At 44.0% G+C, this 16,095-nt stretch overlaps 1 long non-coding RNA gene across 5 annotated transcripts; it reads right to left on the bottom strand.

Annotated features, from left to right (window-relative positions):
• Window positions 1–1,238: 1,238 nt before the first annotated feature.
• LOC142652313 (uncharacterized) lies at window positions 1,239–15,870 on the bottom strand. 5 transcript variants are annotated; one of them, XR_012847800.1, is made up of 4 exons: window positions 15,795–15,870; window positions 4,667–4,751; window positions 3,698–3,921; window positions 1,239–1,582 (listed from the first exon to the last, which is right to left on the bottom strand). It is a non-coding gene; the product is annotated as an uncharacterized LOC142652313 (long non-coding RNA). The 5 variants fall into 5 exon arrangements; XR_012847804.1 differs by having other exon boundaries at window positions 3,698–3,900; XR_012847802.1 differs by lacking the exon at window positions 15,795–15,870 and adding an exon at window positions 6,890–6,979.
• Between the last annotated feature and the right edge of the window lie 225 nt (window positions 15,871–16,095).

Genomic DNA, 16,095 nt, shown 5'->3' with positions numbered 1-16,095 from the left:
ATTATAGTAGTTATATTCTTGTATATAGGGGCAGTATTATAGTAGTTATATTCTTGTATATAGGAGCAGTATTATAGTAGTTATATTCTTGTATATAGGAGCAGTATTATAGTAGTTATATTCCTGTATATAGGAGCAGTATTATAGTAGTTATATTCTTGTATATAGGAGCAGTATTATAGTAGTTATATTCTTGTATATAGGAGCAGTATTATAGTAGATATATTCTTGTATATAGGAGGCAGTATTATAGTAGTTATATTCTTGTATATAGGGGGTAGTATTATAGTAGCTATATTCTTGTATATAGGAGCAGTATTATAGTAGTTATATTCTTGTATATAGGGGCAGTATTATAGTAGTTATATTCTTGTATATAGGGGGAAGTATTATAGTAGTTATATTCTTGTATATAACGGGCAGTATTATAGTAGTTATATTCTTGTATATAGAAGCAGTATTATAGTAGTTATATTCTTGTATACAGGAGCAGTATTATAGTAGTTATATTCTTGTATATAGGGGCAGTATTATAGTAGTTATATTCTTGTATATAGGAGCAGTATTATAGTAGATATATTCTTGTATATAGGAGGCAGTATTATAGTAGTTATATTCTTGTATATAGGGGCAGTATTATAGTAGTTATATTCTTGTATATAGGAGCAGTATTATAGTAGTTATATTCTTGTATATAGGAGCAGTATTATAGTAGCTATATTCTTGTATATAGGAGGCAGTATTATAGTAGTTATATTCCTGTATATAGGAGCAGTATTATAGTAGTTATATTCTTGTATATAGGAGCAGTATTATAGTAGTTATATTCTTGTATATAGGAGCAGTATTATAGTAGATATATTCTTGTATATAGGAGGCAGTATTATAGTAGTTATATTCTTGTATATAGGGGGTAGTATTATAGTAGCTATATTCTTGTATATAGGAGCAGTATTATAGTAGTTATATTCTTGTATATAGGGGCAGTATTATAGTAGTTCTATTCTTGTATATAGGGGGCAGTATTATAGTAGTTATATTCTTGTATATAGGGGGCAGTATTATAGTAGTTATATTCTTGTATATAGGAGCAGTATTATAGTAGTTATATTCTTGTCCATAGGGGGCAGTATTATAGTAGTTATATTCAGTATAACATTCTTATAAGTCTTACCCACATACTCTGACGTTGCTATTGCAAGGACACTTTAGGCTTAAATTCAATAAGACACAACACGTTTATTATGAGGCACAGGACTTTACTGACATGCACAAACTAGTCATAAATGCATGAAGTGGTAACAGATAGTAATCCAGCGCAGTGTTTTGAGAACAAGCTGCATCTCCCAGGTAACAGACACGCGTGCGCTCCATTTCACCATCAGCCGCCCGGATTTCTCCTGCTGGATGTCAGAGATCAGTTAAGGTAATCATCCTCCGCCCAGCCATATCACACCAGAGCTGAGTGTAGGATGTTTACATGAACTAACTGTGAAGTGGAGAGTTCACGAGGACAAGACACGTCGGGCAGGAGGACTGGTTCTGGCAACTTGTCTACACAGCAACCCTTGGCATGATGATCCTGTGTGGGTGGAGCAGGCAAAGTATCACACGTGGTGAATGCAGAGAGGACATGAAAGGATCTGGAGACAATAAAGACTGCAGTGATGGGGGGGGGGGGGGGGGGGGGAGAAATAGGACATTTCAGCATGAAAATGGAAAAAAAAAAAAAAAAAAAAAAAAAGCTTTGAAGCCTAAGGAATTGTAAATTCAGCTCTGGACAACCGACTCAGGATCAGTGATGTCATCAAATGTCAGGGACTTTCATAGTTCACTCCCAGGGGACAAAAATCAGTCCTGGTCGTGTGATGGACACCGGTGCATGGCTCGTTACACAACTGATAACTAAAGTAACGAGCAGTGCACCTGTGCGTCCACCACATAAGGCCTCATTCACACGAGCGTATTTTACGTCCGTGATACGCGCATTAAAATCACACGCGTTGCACGGACCAATGCAAGTCAATGGGGACATTCAGACATTGTGTTTTTCACGCAGTGTGTGTCCGCTGCGTGAAACTCACTGCGTGTCTTACACTTGGGCGTTTTTTTTTACGCATTACGCACCCATTGAAGTCAACGGGTGCATGCAAATCACGGACAGCACATCCGTGTGCTGTGCGTGATTCGCGCAACAGTTGCTTAACCCCTTAATGACCAGCCTATTTTGGACCTTAATGACCAAGCTATTTTTTACGTTTTTCAAGCGTCGCATTCCAAGAGCTATAACCTTCTTATTTTTGCGTCGACATCGCTGTATAAGGTCTTGTTTTTTGCGGGACAAGTTGCACTTTTTAATAGCACCATTTTTAGGTACATATGATTTATTGATTAACTTTTATTAACTTTTTTTCGGGGGGGGGGAATAGAAAAAAAAATCTGAAATTTCGCCACTTTTTTGCGTCCTAAATCTACGCCGTTTACCGTGTGGTATAAATAACACAATAACTTTATTCAGCGGGTTGTTACAATTGCAATGATACCAAATTTGTATAGTTTTTGTATGTTTTACTACTTACACAGTAAAAATGCTTTTTTTTCAAAATGATTTGTTTTTGCGTCTCCATATTTGAAGAGCCGTAACGTTTATTTTTTCGCCGATGCGGTTGTATGAGGGCTTTTTGTTTGCGGGACGACTTGTAGTTTTTATTGGTACCATTTTGGAGTAGATGCGACTTTTTGATCACTTTTTATTACATTTTTTTAAAGTCAGGATTCACAGAAAACAGCAATTTTTCCATAGTTTTTTATTACATTTTTTACGGCGTTCACCGTGCGGGTTAAATAATGTAATAGATTTATAGTCGGGGTCGTTACGGACGCGGCGATACCAAATATGTGTAACGTTTTAACTTTATTTTGTTTTTTTAATAGTAAAGCATTTTGTAAGGGGAAAAGCTGGGTTTCATTTTTTTTCACATTTTTTTTAAAATTAACTTTAAACTTTTTTTCACTTTTTTACTAGTCCCACTAGGGGACTTTAATATGCGATTCTGCGATCGCATTTATAATACACTGCAATACTTTTGTATTGCAGTGTATTACTGCCTGGCCGTTTAACACGGACAGGCATCTGCTAGGTCATGCCTGCGGCATGATCTAGCAGGCATTCACTCCAGGCAGCCTGGGGGCCTTTATTAGACCCCCGGCTGCCATTACAGACACAGACACTCGGCAATCGTATCGCCGGGTGTCGGTGGGAGAGAGGGAGCTCCCTCCCTCTCTCCAAAACCACTCAGATGCGATGAACGCTATTGAGCACCGCATCTGAGGGGTTAAACGGGCGAGATCGATACTAATATCGATCCCACACGGCAGAGCAGGGACGCCCCCAGCCCTCAGCTGCCTCTAGCAGCTGAGATCAGGGAGATTTGACAGCTCCCTGCTCTGTAAACTTATTCCGATGCCGCGACGTAAAAAGTCTATGGCATCGGAATAAGGCCCGTTAGTGACCGACGTAGAAACACGATGGGCCGGTCACTAACGGGTTAAGAAATGGAGGGGGGGGAAAAAAAAAAAAAAAAAAAAAAGTCACCTGCCCCCCCCCCTTACAGGAGCCAAGCTATGAATGCAGCTCTTCAGTAGGGTGCCCAGCAATAATCTACCCAACCGTTTCCAAAAACATCAAGAGCCTTACTGATCATTAGCGGGGATGTACGAGGTTCACCGTCAGGTATGTGGACAGTCAAGGATACTTCGCACCAGAAATGCAGTTTACCCATGGAGGGGTGACGGACTTCCATAGCCGGTGGCAGCAAACATCGGACTGAAAGCTCCCGTTAGCCTCAAAGCTTCCAGTCGGGGATGTTTACAGCAACAGACTACAAATCCCGCTCACATCTGCTGCGTGCCAGCCCCAACCTGAAACAGAGAAAATACAATGGAGAACTGAAAGACTGAATCATAAGGCCCAGTTCAGTTTTTTACACCGATTTTGACATGCAAGCTGCGCCTGAATCACCGGCAAAAAACGGACGACATCTCCCATTGAGTTCAAATGCCGTGGGAGAAAAAACGCAGCAGGAGTTTGCTGCCAGATCAAAACTCCTGAAGTCAATTTGAGGCAGATTTTTCTTGCTTGCATAAAGAACTCAGTGTGAACAGGGCCTAAGAGTCACACGTCATCGCTACAGTCTATAGTGCGGCATGCAGATTTTGCTACATGTTACCGGAAGATTTCACCCCTTTAAGGGTATGTTCACACAACTTATTTTCGGCCTGTAAACAGCCGACAAATCGAAAGCAGAAAGCCTCCAAACGTCTGCCCATTGATTTCAATGGGAAAAAACGGTGTTCTGTCCAGACGGGCCATTTTTTTTTTTACGCAGCCGCTTCACTTCTTGAGCCGTTTGAGCCATTTTTCGTTAACTATATTAGAACAGCTCCAAAAACGGCCATAAAAAATTAGTTGCTTTAAAACAAAAAAAAAAAAAACCCGCAAAATCAGGAGGTATATTCAGACGTTTTTTGCTGAGCGTGTGAACAGAGCCGAACATCAAAGAGGGTGAATATCCAGAGTTTGAGGCTAGAAGATTAAAAGGGAAACCTCAGCAGAAAGTGAAGTTCACCATTTGCTTCTCTTCCACACGACCTAGTGAATAATTACCAGTGGCCGGTGTATGTTCACCGAATCGCTGCACGTGGGAGGCCACAAGTTCTCCATGGTCCGTCAGGCAGGAGACTGCAACGACCTATGAAAGACAAAGAGAATACTGAGTTCACCCATTAAAAATCAGAGTTTTTTTTTTTTTTTGTTCAATTTGTTGGGCTACCAAAATCATTTTGACCTAATTTTCTCATGACATCTAGGGCTATTTTTTCCCATTCTTATTAAGTTATACTGGCTACAAAACCATAGCAGTTTGTGGTAAGCCATGTGCACGAATCTCGCTGTGCGGCAATTACCACAGCCGTCACATGGTGTGCGGACATCCTAAGGGCTCGTCCACACGTATCGGAATTGCTGCGTATTTTCTGTCCAGAATTACGGATGGAGAATACGCAGCAGCAAAGTGGGCGAGATTTAACAAGCCTCATCCACACGCTGCGTAAAACTTCCGACCAGAAATTAACCTGCGGTGCGTATATTGTACCGCAACATGTCTATTCCAGCTGCGGACAGAACTGCTGCGTTTTTCAGAGGAGAGAAGCGCAGCAAGATCCGCACCATTTTCTGCAGTAAGCACAAGAAATGGCGTGTTTTTCCCTGCACCAGAAATCTGGTTAGTTTCTGCAGATTTTTTATTGCAGCAATTCCGTTCCATATGGACAAGCCCTTGTAGGTGAACAGAGGCGGGATGACACTTCTGTTCAGAACCATTTAATAGCTAGGGCAGCTAAAGAGGATCTCTCGCTCCGGAGGTTCCTGCACATACCATGAGCGGCCCCCATGGATTGCAAGGAGTACTGTGTAATGCTTTATTTATCCTGTGGTGGCACTGTGGGGCAATTACACACTTGTGGGTTCCTCCACAGATTGCAGCTGATCACACGATGTCCCTGCTGCGACCTTCAATGGTCATCTCATTGCTAGAGGGATTCTTCTAAGAAACATTCAGCCCCTTTACCTCATTAGGGTGTTTACATGGGCAGGTAGCGTGGTTGGGCACAGCGAAACCGCACCACATTTTAGCACCACCCGCCAAATGCATCCGATCAGGTCATCACAAGACCCGCTGTCCTCCAGTACATTTGTCCGATCACATTCCAAAAATTCTCACCCACACAAAGTCAATGACCGAACTCACGTCTTCATATCATGGCCGCCATTGTTTCTCTCAAATTAGGGGGTACCACGACAGGCGTAAACGTCCATACCGGCTACCAAAGCCGCCATGCTCTCCTAAGACCCCACAAAGTTCCTTCAAAAGCAACGACTTTCCCCTCCCCCCATGGGAACCAGTCCAGAGAGAAGTTTTGCCGCAGACCCCGACAATGAAAAGTTAATATCTAGGGAAACTTGATGAACTCGGCGTCAACTTGGACTTTTCTTTCAGACGTGTAAATGAGTTTCTCAGATTAGGAGGCGCTGGGATAAAGGCATCTGGAAAGGTTTATTAAAAGTCATGGAGATGGCTGCCAAGCACTCACGTGTAAAGATTTCACGGATGACAGACACGTTACCACGGAGACGGCTGACCTGCCGGGAGCGCCTAAGTGATTCTATAGCTGGTTAATTAACAGACGGCGCAGGTAGATTCCAGGAATGACAACCAGTGTGTATTGTAGACAGCCGATGGCACCAGACCCGAGCGGGGAGGACAAACAAAGGACGCGAGGCACTACTGTGGGCATAGCAACCAGAGCCGCCCTAAAATGTGCCCTTATTCATACAAGTCTGAAAATTAAAGGGAAACTCCATTTATGCACAACATGAGCCTAAATCTACACAAGGTGTTGGATCTTCTTGCAAATCTTTTGCTTTGTCTTGTACTGGTTTTTAACTACAATGTTTTATTCTCCATTCAGACCCAAAGCTGAACTCAGAAATCTGCTGCTTTACGGTTACCAGGGAGCAGAGCATTGTGGGAGCTCAGCTGCTAGGTCACATGACTGCAGAAAAACCGCACACAGGGGAATTCAAACTGTCCTTGTCACCCATAGCAACCAATCACAGCACAACGTCAATTTATCCAGAGCAGCGAAAGAAGTGAAAGCCGAGCTCTGATTGGTTGCTATGGGTAACAATGGCAGATTATGGTTTGACAGTTTTGATAAACTTGCCCCATAGAATACAAGTGGTCTTCCCAGGAGACATTCTCAATTTATGCAGGTGTAAAGGGGGTTTTCAGACCCTTAAAATTAAAAACAATATATTCTTTAAATTCACCTCAGTTTCCAATGCTTTCAGCGCCAAGTTAACATGGCAACCAACAGCTCTAATGACATCACTAGGGACGACATGTCAGCGTCCCTCAGTGACCAGATGAAGTGCCATTGAAGTAAACGAGATTGCTATAAAACCCTGTTGCCATAGCAACCACTCTGAGCATGCGCTGGGAAAAATGAAAGCCGAACTGCAATTGGTTTTGATAATAGAGGCCGAGTATTCACGTCTTCTAGTGCTTGATCGCAATCATACGGCAGCTTGCGCTAGTACGGTCATGGCAATACCTTGTTGCCGTTTCTATTATAAGACCTAAAACATTTTTATTTTTTTAAAAACACGTCGAAAAATAAAAGTAGTGTGCTTTTAGTTGCAGCATTTAACCAAAGTACAAAAACAAAACAAAAAAAACAAAACAGAAAAATGGCACAAAAAAAAAAAAAAAAAAAAACAGTGAAGGAAATAAGTATTTGATCCCTTGCTGATTTTGTAAGTTTGCCCACTGTCAAAGTCATGAACAGTCTAGAATTTTTAGGCTAGGTTAATTTTACCAGTGAGAGATAGATTATATAAAAAAAAAAAAAAAAAAATAACATTGTCAAAATTATATATATTTATTTGCATTGTGCACAGAGAAATAAGTATTTGATCCCTTTGGCAAACAAGACTTAATACTTGGTGGCAAAACCCTTGTTGGCAAGCACAGCAGTCAGACGTTTTTTGTAGTTGATGATGAGGTTTGCACACATGTTAGATGGAATTTTGGCCCACTCCTCTTTGCAGATCATCTGTAAATCATTAAGATTTCGAGGCTGTCGCTTGGCAACTCGGATCTTCAGCTCCCTCCATAAGTTTGATGGGATTAAGGTCTGGAGACTGGCTAGGCCACTCCATGACCTTAATGTGCTTCTTTTTGAGCCACTCCTTTGTTGCCTTGGCTGTATGTTTCGGGTCAAAAGCAGCAGAGGAGTTTACATTTACCCCACGTCATTTCTATGAATTTATGTTCAGATTGTGCAGGAGCGCTGAAGAGTGAAACATGTAAAAGAATAATTAACCCCCAACAGGAACCTAATGGGCGAGCCGCCATACACAGGCGTTATCATGAAGTTGCCCCAGGACACAGAGGCCCATAAAGCGAGGATTTGGCGGTTCAGTGAGGAAGAACTTGACGGCACAGGTTTTACGTCAACCTCATCCAACACCTTCAGGACGCCTGCGCACGGGGCGATTACCTGCAGTGTAATGTGTAATACAGCACCACAAAGTGGGAGTTTTATCAAATCTTATCTACACTTAAACTTGCATATGTAAACGGACACGCGGCACGGATGTGAAGATACAGCATGTCGCTTACTAGAAAGGGGAGAAAGTTCCACAACAAGAATCGTTGCCGTTTTGCTGCTAAATCTGCAGAGAACTTTCCTCAGGTCACACGTGGCAGATTTTACTGCTGCGAGTCCACGTATGCTATATGCAGATTTTGTTGCATTTTCTCCAGGGGATTCACCCCTTCTACATTGAAAAGGATGAAGTCCTTAGGGTATGTTCACACGGCAGCGTCCAATACGGCTGAAATTACGGAGCAGTTTTCAGGAGAAAACAGCTCCGGAATTTCAGACGTAACGGCATGTGCAGGCGTTTTTCGCAGCGTCCATTACGGAAAAAAAAATGACCGTGTGCACAGAACATCGTAAGAGCCATTCTAATGAACGGGCAGATGTTTGCCGCCGCTTTTGAGCCGCATTTTCGGACGTAATTCGAGGCTAAAACGCCCGAATTACGTCCGTAAATAGGGTGTGTGAACCCAGCCTTAAGATGAATCGGAACATTGGCCCACGTTTACTTAGAATATGACCCAGTCTTTGTAAAGAAGGAAGTTGGAGTGATTTGTGCCAAGAGGATCATAATGCGCACGCCTCTTAATAAAATTAACCTCACAGGCAGAGAATTAAGGGCTCGTCCACACGTAGCGGAACGGCAGCGGTTTTCCCATGCGGAATTGCAGATGAAGAAAACACGCCGCAGCGTAGTGAATGAGATTCAACAAATCTCATCGACACGCTACGTAAAAATTCTGAGCAGAAATTGACCTGCGGTGCGTATTTATCGGACCGCAGTATATCCATCCCTGCTGCGGAAAGTGGACTGAATTGCTGCATTTTTCAGAGGAGACGTCTCATTCTCCCAGCATTGTGAAAAACGCAGCAAAAAAAAAATTTCGGTGGTAAAAACCAAAGGAAATGGTGCATTTTGCTGCAGCGATTCCGTTGTGTGGACAAGCCCCAACTCTGCCGGCTACGAACATGTGTAGATTGCATCAGAATTTACGTCACTTCCTACATAAAGATTGGCTACGACTAACCTTAAGGCCTTATTCACACGAACGGGTTATACGTCCGTGCTACACGCGTGCTTTTCACGCACGTCGCACAGACCTATGCTAGTGAATGGGGCCATTCAGACGGTCAATGAATTTCACGCAGCGTGTCACGCATGACATGTCATACTTGCCCGTGTTTCCCGCAGCTCGCACCCATTGAAGTCAATGGGTGCGTGCAAATCGCACACGGAAGCACTTCGGGTGCCGCGCGTGATGTGCGCTACAGATGTAAAATAAATGAATGCAAGACATCTCGTGCTTTACGGTTTGTAAACATAAAACCAGAGGGTCCTCGTGAGGCCGGCTGCGCGAAAATCACGCAGCCGCGCACCATATGCTGATGCCACACGCAGCGTTTTTTGCATGCGTAAAACGGACACGTCCGTCGTGTGAATAAGGCCTTAGGCTCTGGTCACACGCTTAAAAACCAGCTGAAAATAGCGATGGGCAGATGTTTGTAGGCGTTCTGCTTCCGAATTTTCAGCTGTTTCTCAGGGCGTTTAAAGACCCCAAAAAAAAGCTGACTATAGCCCGTGTGAACATAGCCTTACAGCCCAAGCCCACGTTTGTCCCTTTCCGTGGTTACAGCTAAAATGTTTCAGATAATTTGCGGCATTCTAAAGAAGCCGTTTACACTAAAAGCCGCTTTATATACGTGAGCCATTGAAATGATGGAGACTGGAGACTCATATGCCAATCACAGGTCGCATCTTTTGGTCGACCGTGCGCCAGTTTTAGCTCAGCCGCCATCACCCATAAGTATAAAAACCATTCCCTCACAGCTCCTCTTCTCCCGTCGGGCTCTGAGAATTCTAGCGCAGCTTGTATACGGGACTGACGTCGAGCAGCATCAGGGCCTTATACGCAACGCAGCCCTAATGAGTCCTGAGTCCGGCAGACGTCCGTACCCTGCATGAGCCACGTAACGCTGAGGGGACCAGAGAGGATGAGCGGTGAGAAATTTATTTTTATTATATTTTTTTTTATTTGACTGCCCGCTAAACTTGGACCCTTCTGTGACTGCCGTCGGGAAAAATGGTGTAAAAGGTTAATAAATTCCTCTATTAACCACCAACTAGGTCTTCTCACCCAACGTCACTGCATGGAGGCGGCTCAGGGACTGCGCTCCAAAATCTGGCCGACGACTTTCACAGAAACCCGGAAGATGTTCAAGTTGCAGAGGGCGAAACTAAATCCATATTAAGCGCAGGAACACCGCGTATTCAAACCGCGCATCGTATCCGCGCTCAACACCGCAGGGAATGCCGCCCAAAATCCGGCACCACACTGGTGCTGTAATACGCTGCGGATTACCCGAAATTGATCCATTGCGGATAATCCACTGTGTGTTCATACCCTAAAAGTGAATTGTGCCATGAGGAACACCCTTCTCTATAGAGGACAATGGTGGGTGGTCAGGAGAAGAGCGGCTGCCCCCCTGGACTTGGCGTGCCCGCGTGCTACATCCGCAGTCTCAGAATCCACCTGGTGAATCATTAGATAAACCTTCGCAGTCATTGAGAACGACGGCAAACTGTTCGAGGTGAGACGAGGTCACCGCATTAGTCATGTGACCAGGCTCCACGCCATGGGAGTATTATTTATTAACATGAGGTCACAGCTTACAAATTGATCATTTATAAATCCAGCAACCGTGAAGCCGTTACCATAGAGAAGTGCAGCAGCGTTCCGCCAGGTTCGACCTACAACCTGCAGCGCATTCTGTCCGAAAAACCAAACCACTTTGTGGTGCGGTGTTTCGGGTGGAACTTCCCAATGTGACCGCTACTGCCCATGTGACCGCTACTGCCCATGACCGGCTACAGGAGGTCACGTGAGATTAAACCTCCCAGGAGAACGGAAGACAGAGCTATGGTGGAAGTAGAAGCTTTTTTTTCCCCATAGTTGAGATTTTTGCTGCGGAAATCGCCGCAACCTGACATGGCTGATAACAGGAAACAATAGATTTTATTCACCTACACAGTAAATGGAGAGGAGACTGCAGGAGTAGAGTATTTAAAGTGAACCCGTCCCCTCTCCCGACTTGTCTGTTTTAGTAACTACTTGTATTCCCCATGAGAACAATTCTGGAGCATCTCTATGTTGTGTCGTTCCTCTGTTACTCCTCTTCTAAATTTATGAATAAATTGACAACTGTTACCAGTTGGGGGTGTGTCCCTATGCAGTCTGACACTGTCCAATCAGTGCTGAGTGAGACTGAGGACACACCCCTTTGACAAGAGGCACACATTTTTCAATTTATTTATACACTTCTAAGGGGGTGTTCAGACGGTTTATTTTCTGCCGTTTTTCGGGCCGCAAATTCCGCTGAAGATACGGAAGCTGAACGCCTTTAACATCTGCCCATTGATTTCAGTGGGAAAACGCCCTGTAAATGTAGCGCATGTCATTTCTTGAGCAGTTTCTCATTGGGTCAATATAACAGCTGAAAAAACGGCTGAAAATCAGAGACAGCTGCGTATTTTACAGCAGTTTTTAGTTTAGGGTGTGAACATAGCCCAAGAGGAATAACAAAGTAACGCCCCAACCAGAGTTCAAAGGAAATCCGCTCCAAAATTTCACAGGGAATAACGTACGATCACTCAGGACCCCACCGATCACTAGAACGTGCGATTGCCATTCCACTTAAAATCCTCTTTAGGGTATGTTCACATGAAAACGCAAAATACGTCCGAAAATACAGAGCGGTTTTCAGGCGAAAACCGCTCCTGAATTTCAGACGTTTTTGCACACTCGCTTTTTTTGCGGCGTCCATTACGGATGTAATTGTAGCTGTTTTTCAATGGAGTCAATGAAAAACTGCTCCAAAAACGTCCCAAGTAGTGTTCTGCACTTTGACTCGGGCGTCTTTTGACAGCGACGCGTAAAATTACACCTCGTGGGAACAGAACATCGTAAAACCCATTGCAAGCAATGGGCAGATGTAATGGAGCCGTCTTGTCAGGCGTAATTCAAGGCGTAAAACGCCTGAAAACAGTGCGTGTGAACATACCCTTACTGCGATCATGCAGTGAGGAACGGGGATCAGGCCGTTCTAGTGATCGGTGGGGCCCCAGTGATTATACAGTTATCCTGCACCAGTCTATAGCTTGTGCGCGTTATTGCAACTCCTCAATTCAATAGAGCAAAGCTGCAGTACTACACAAGACCCATAGACCGGGGTGGCGCTGTTGCGGGAAGAAAGAAGCCATACCTTTCTGATTCTGGACGAGTTTAACATGTAAAATCAGTCATGGCTATATGGTCTAAATCTCATACACGAGGTTTATTACAGGAAAGCCCCTCATACTAAAGATTAATTCTAATAAAGACTTCCAATCTCATCGTGATCTCTAATATATGGCTCCTGCAGAGCTGGAATACGGCCTCGTGCATCAGCTAGGACTGTCCAACAATCCAGAAAGCCTGATAATTCAGCACCTATGGTAGAAGCGTACCGCCCCTTTAAGGGGACTGACGGATGGAGGAGTGCAGCAGAAGAGATACCTGCATCCTGCACTCATAGGACTTATTCCTGTTTGCTTTACCTTGGCCTGGCAGGCGGCCACAGACGGGAAACGTCCTTCAAAGAGCAGCACGGGCTATGAAATCACAGGACGCTGCAACCTCAGTCCCTATGGGAAGGGTAACGCTGCCATGTTGGGAGTTGCAGTTTCCCCAACAGCTGGAGCTTCTTATAAATCAGAGTAAAGCCCAAGACAAACATTTACTTCACAGCTGAAAGCGCCGTGTGTCAGGGCAGGATGGGAGTTGTAGTTACACAAACGCTGGAACCTACTTAGGTCTACTAATGTGCTAGGAAACTGCATAAAAAGCAATTCCTCACTTGGTGCAGGGCAAATCAAATCCCCACTGCTGTCCAGCAAATCTGTCAGCAGAATACAGGCACTGTTTAGGGCAGCCTGTACTCTGCCTATGAAGCAGGCAGTTATATAAAGTCTCCGGTCTGCTGAGAAGCTACAGGAAAGTCCTAGGGACGCGTGATCTGCCGGCATCATCCCTGCGCCAATATCAGAGGGGAGTTGTTAAGCGATATCCGAATAGATTTGAGAATGTTCAAGGAATCATCCTGATCTCCATGAGGAATATAGTGGAGAAAGTGAAACGAGATAGGATGAGTCCAGTGGGTTGGGCTTCCCCCATTCACATTTACTAAAGAGACTGAAGTGGTCACATGACTCATCACACAATGTTAATGCCAAGCACTGAATTTAAAGGGGCTCTCCGGTTTTAAGTAAATATGGATTAATCAGTGACCTGAAGAGTTCTGCAAATTGTTAACATTCTTTACAATTACTTATAATGTTCAAGATTTCAGCTTGCAGTCAGTGAATGGGAGCATTTTGTCTACACCTGTAACTTTGTAGATATTTTATTTATCCCGAGTTCTAGCCTGTATTATACTTCAGAGCTGCACTCCCTAATCTGCTGGTGGAGTCACTGAACACACATATTACTTCCCATATACTGATCCTAGTTTACATGCTGTATTATACTCCTGAGCTGCAGTAATAGACCTGCAGCGTTCAGAACTGAAATCTCCCAAGTTTCCCTGTTTGTTTAGTACCTGCTAGGAGATCGTTCTGGTGGTGGTTCGCATTCTGGACAGGGTCGTCTTTACACCAGACAGCCATCCAATGTAGAGCAAACTGCCCCTATGCTAATGACTTTCTTAATGCCCAACTGGGCGTGTTTTACTTTTTGACCAAGTGGGCGTTGGAGAGGAGTGTATGACGCTGACCAATCAGCGTCATACACTTCTCTCCATTCAGTTACACAGCACATAGTGATCTTACTAGATCACTATGTGCAGCCACATACACGAATTAACATTACTCAAGTGTCCTGACAGTGAAGAGATATCACCTCCAGCCAGGACGTGAAGTCTATTCAGAATCCTGACTTCGCTAACGTTTGTGGTCGATTTACAGTACAGCAAGCGTAATCTCACTGTAAAACCTTGCGAGATTACGCTTGCCGTGCTGTAAATCAACCACAAACGTTAGCAAAGTATCAGGATTGTGAATAGACATCACGTCCTGGCTGGTAGTGATGTCTCTTCACTGTCAGGACACTTGAGTATTGTTAATGCGTGTATGTGGCTGCACATAGTGATCTAGTAAGATCACTATGTGCTGTGCTAATGAATGGAGAGAAGTGTACGACACTGATTGGTCAGCGTCATACACTTCTCTCCACTTGGTCAAAAAGTAAACACACGCACAGTTATGCATTAAGAAACTCATTAGCATAAAACTAAAATTAGGTCATAACTGCCAAAAGTGATCGCTTTTCTAAAAAAAAACAAAAAACACTGCTGTAATCTACATTACAGCACCGATCACATGTACAATATAGGCCACTTATAATGGTGACAGCCGCTTTAAGCTCTTAAGGTTGTGTCTGATGACCAGCTTGCTGACGGCTTCCAATAACAATTAGCAGAATAGTGAGTGCAGCTGTGGAGTATAATACAGAATGTAACTCAGGATCAGTACAGGATAAGTCATCATGTACACACATTATATATATATATATATATATTATTTTTTTTAAAATCTAATTTACATAAGTTTTAGAATAGCCATAAATCATGCAACTTAAGCTTGCCATGGACCACAGCTGTCTGGTTGTGCTACATTCCCAGCAGCTCTGAGCTCTTATTCATTCCGGGTATTCTAAAACTTGTCCAGGATAGGACATTACATCTATTAATGCATCTTCCTCTATTGTAGTTCTCTTATATAAGAAGTCAAAAACCAAACACAAGGGCAAATAGAGATCATTCAGACAGAACATTCACTATTGCGATGTTCATAGAGGTTCATGACCTTCAAGACTTGGAGCTGCTCCAGTCTCCTCCTAGATGGTCACCTGGCCGCACAGATGAGGCCATGCAAAAATATTCACTCCCCTATGCATGCTCTATACAATCAAAAAGTACCCAGCCCCTACTCATGCAAAATAAACCTACGAGTCTATCAATAAGGATTCAGACAATACAACAAACCCCCCCCCCCCATACAATAAAGCTACAAGTCAATGCAAAAGCTCCAGCCCCCCCTGTAGTCACACATAAGTAAAATAATTCTACAACAGGCAAAAGTATTGACCCCCTGTGCATACCCCATATACTAGTAATACAGATCAACCAAATGCAAAAGTATTAGCCCCCACCCCCAACGCATACTATACATACTAGTGGTACAAGAATGAAGTGCATTATTATTATTACCCCTCCACAAGGACAAATAAAGAGCATTTTCAGAAGTTTATGACCTTCGGGAGTTGGAAGAACTTCCCAGACTCCCAGGTCATCCTCCCCAGTCTATGCTGGCTCCAGGAGGTCACATGGGCCTGGTGCAGGGCTGCAGTACGAGGGGGCTGACACTAGGGGGCGCCTCGAAACACCCCACATTACAATAAAGCTCCCGGTTCTCCCGCTTGCTGGGGTGCAGTTCTAATGCCGGGACATAAAGTGGCGCCTGCCCTTCAGATACTGACCTGTAACCGGCTCTGAGGCCAAGGATTCACCCCCTGACCACCCGGCGCCGCTCACTAACAGCTGAACACTGTGTGGACCGGAAGCTAAGAGGCTACAATGTAACCCTGTAAAATACTTCCCTGCAGCTTCCAGCCCCGCCCACCTTCACTCTGCTGGCGAATCGCTATGCTGGAAATGCCACCAATGGCAGCGCGTCTCGTTTTGGCCATCAAAAATAACGTGAGTTTTGATTGGCTGGTTTGGTGAACAGAGTGAAAATAGCAAGTAGCCGGCATGTCTTTAAAAGGCGCCATTTTGTTG

This window comes from Rhinoderma darwinii, chromosome 5, assembly GCF_050947455.1.
Source record: "Rhinoderma darwinii isolate aRhiDar2 chromosome 5, aRhiDar2.hap1, whole genome shotgun sequence".
NCBI lineage: Eukaryota > Metazoa > Chordata > Amphibia > Anura > Rhinodermatidae > Rhinoderma > Rhinoderma darwinii.
Note: the sequence above shows the minus strand (reverse complement) of the source record. Positions and strands in the feature narration are given on the sequence as shown.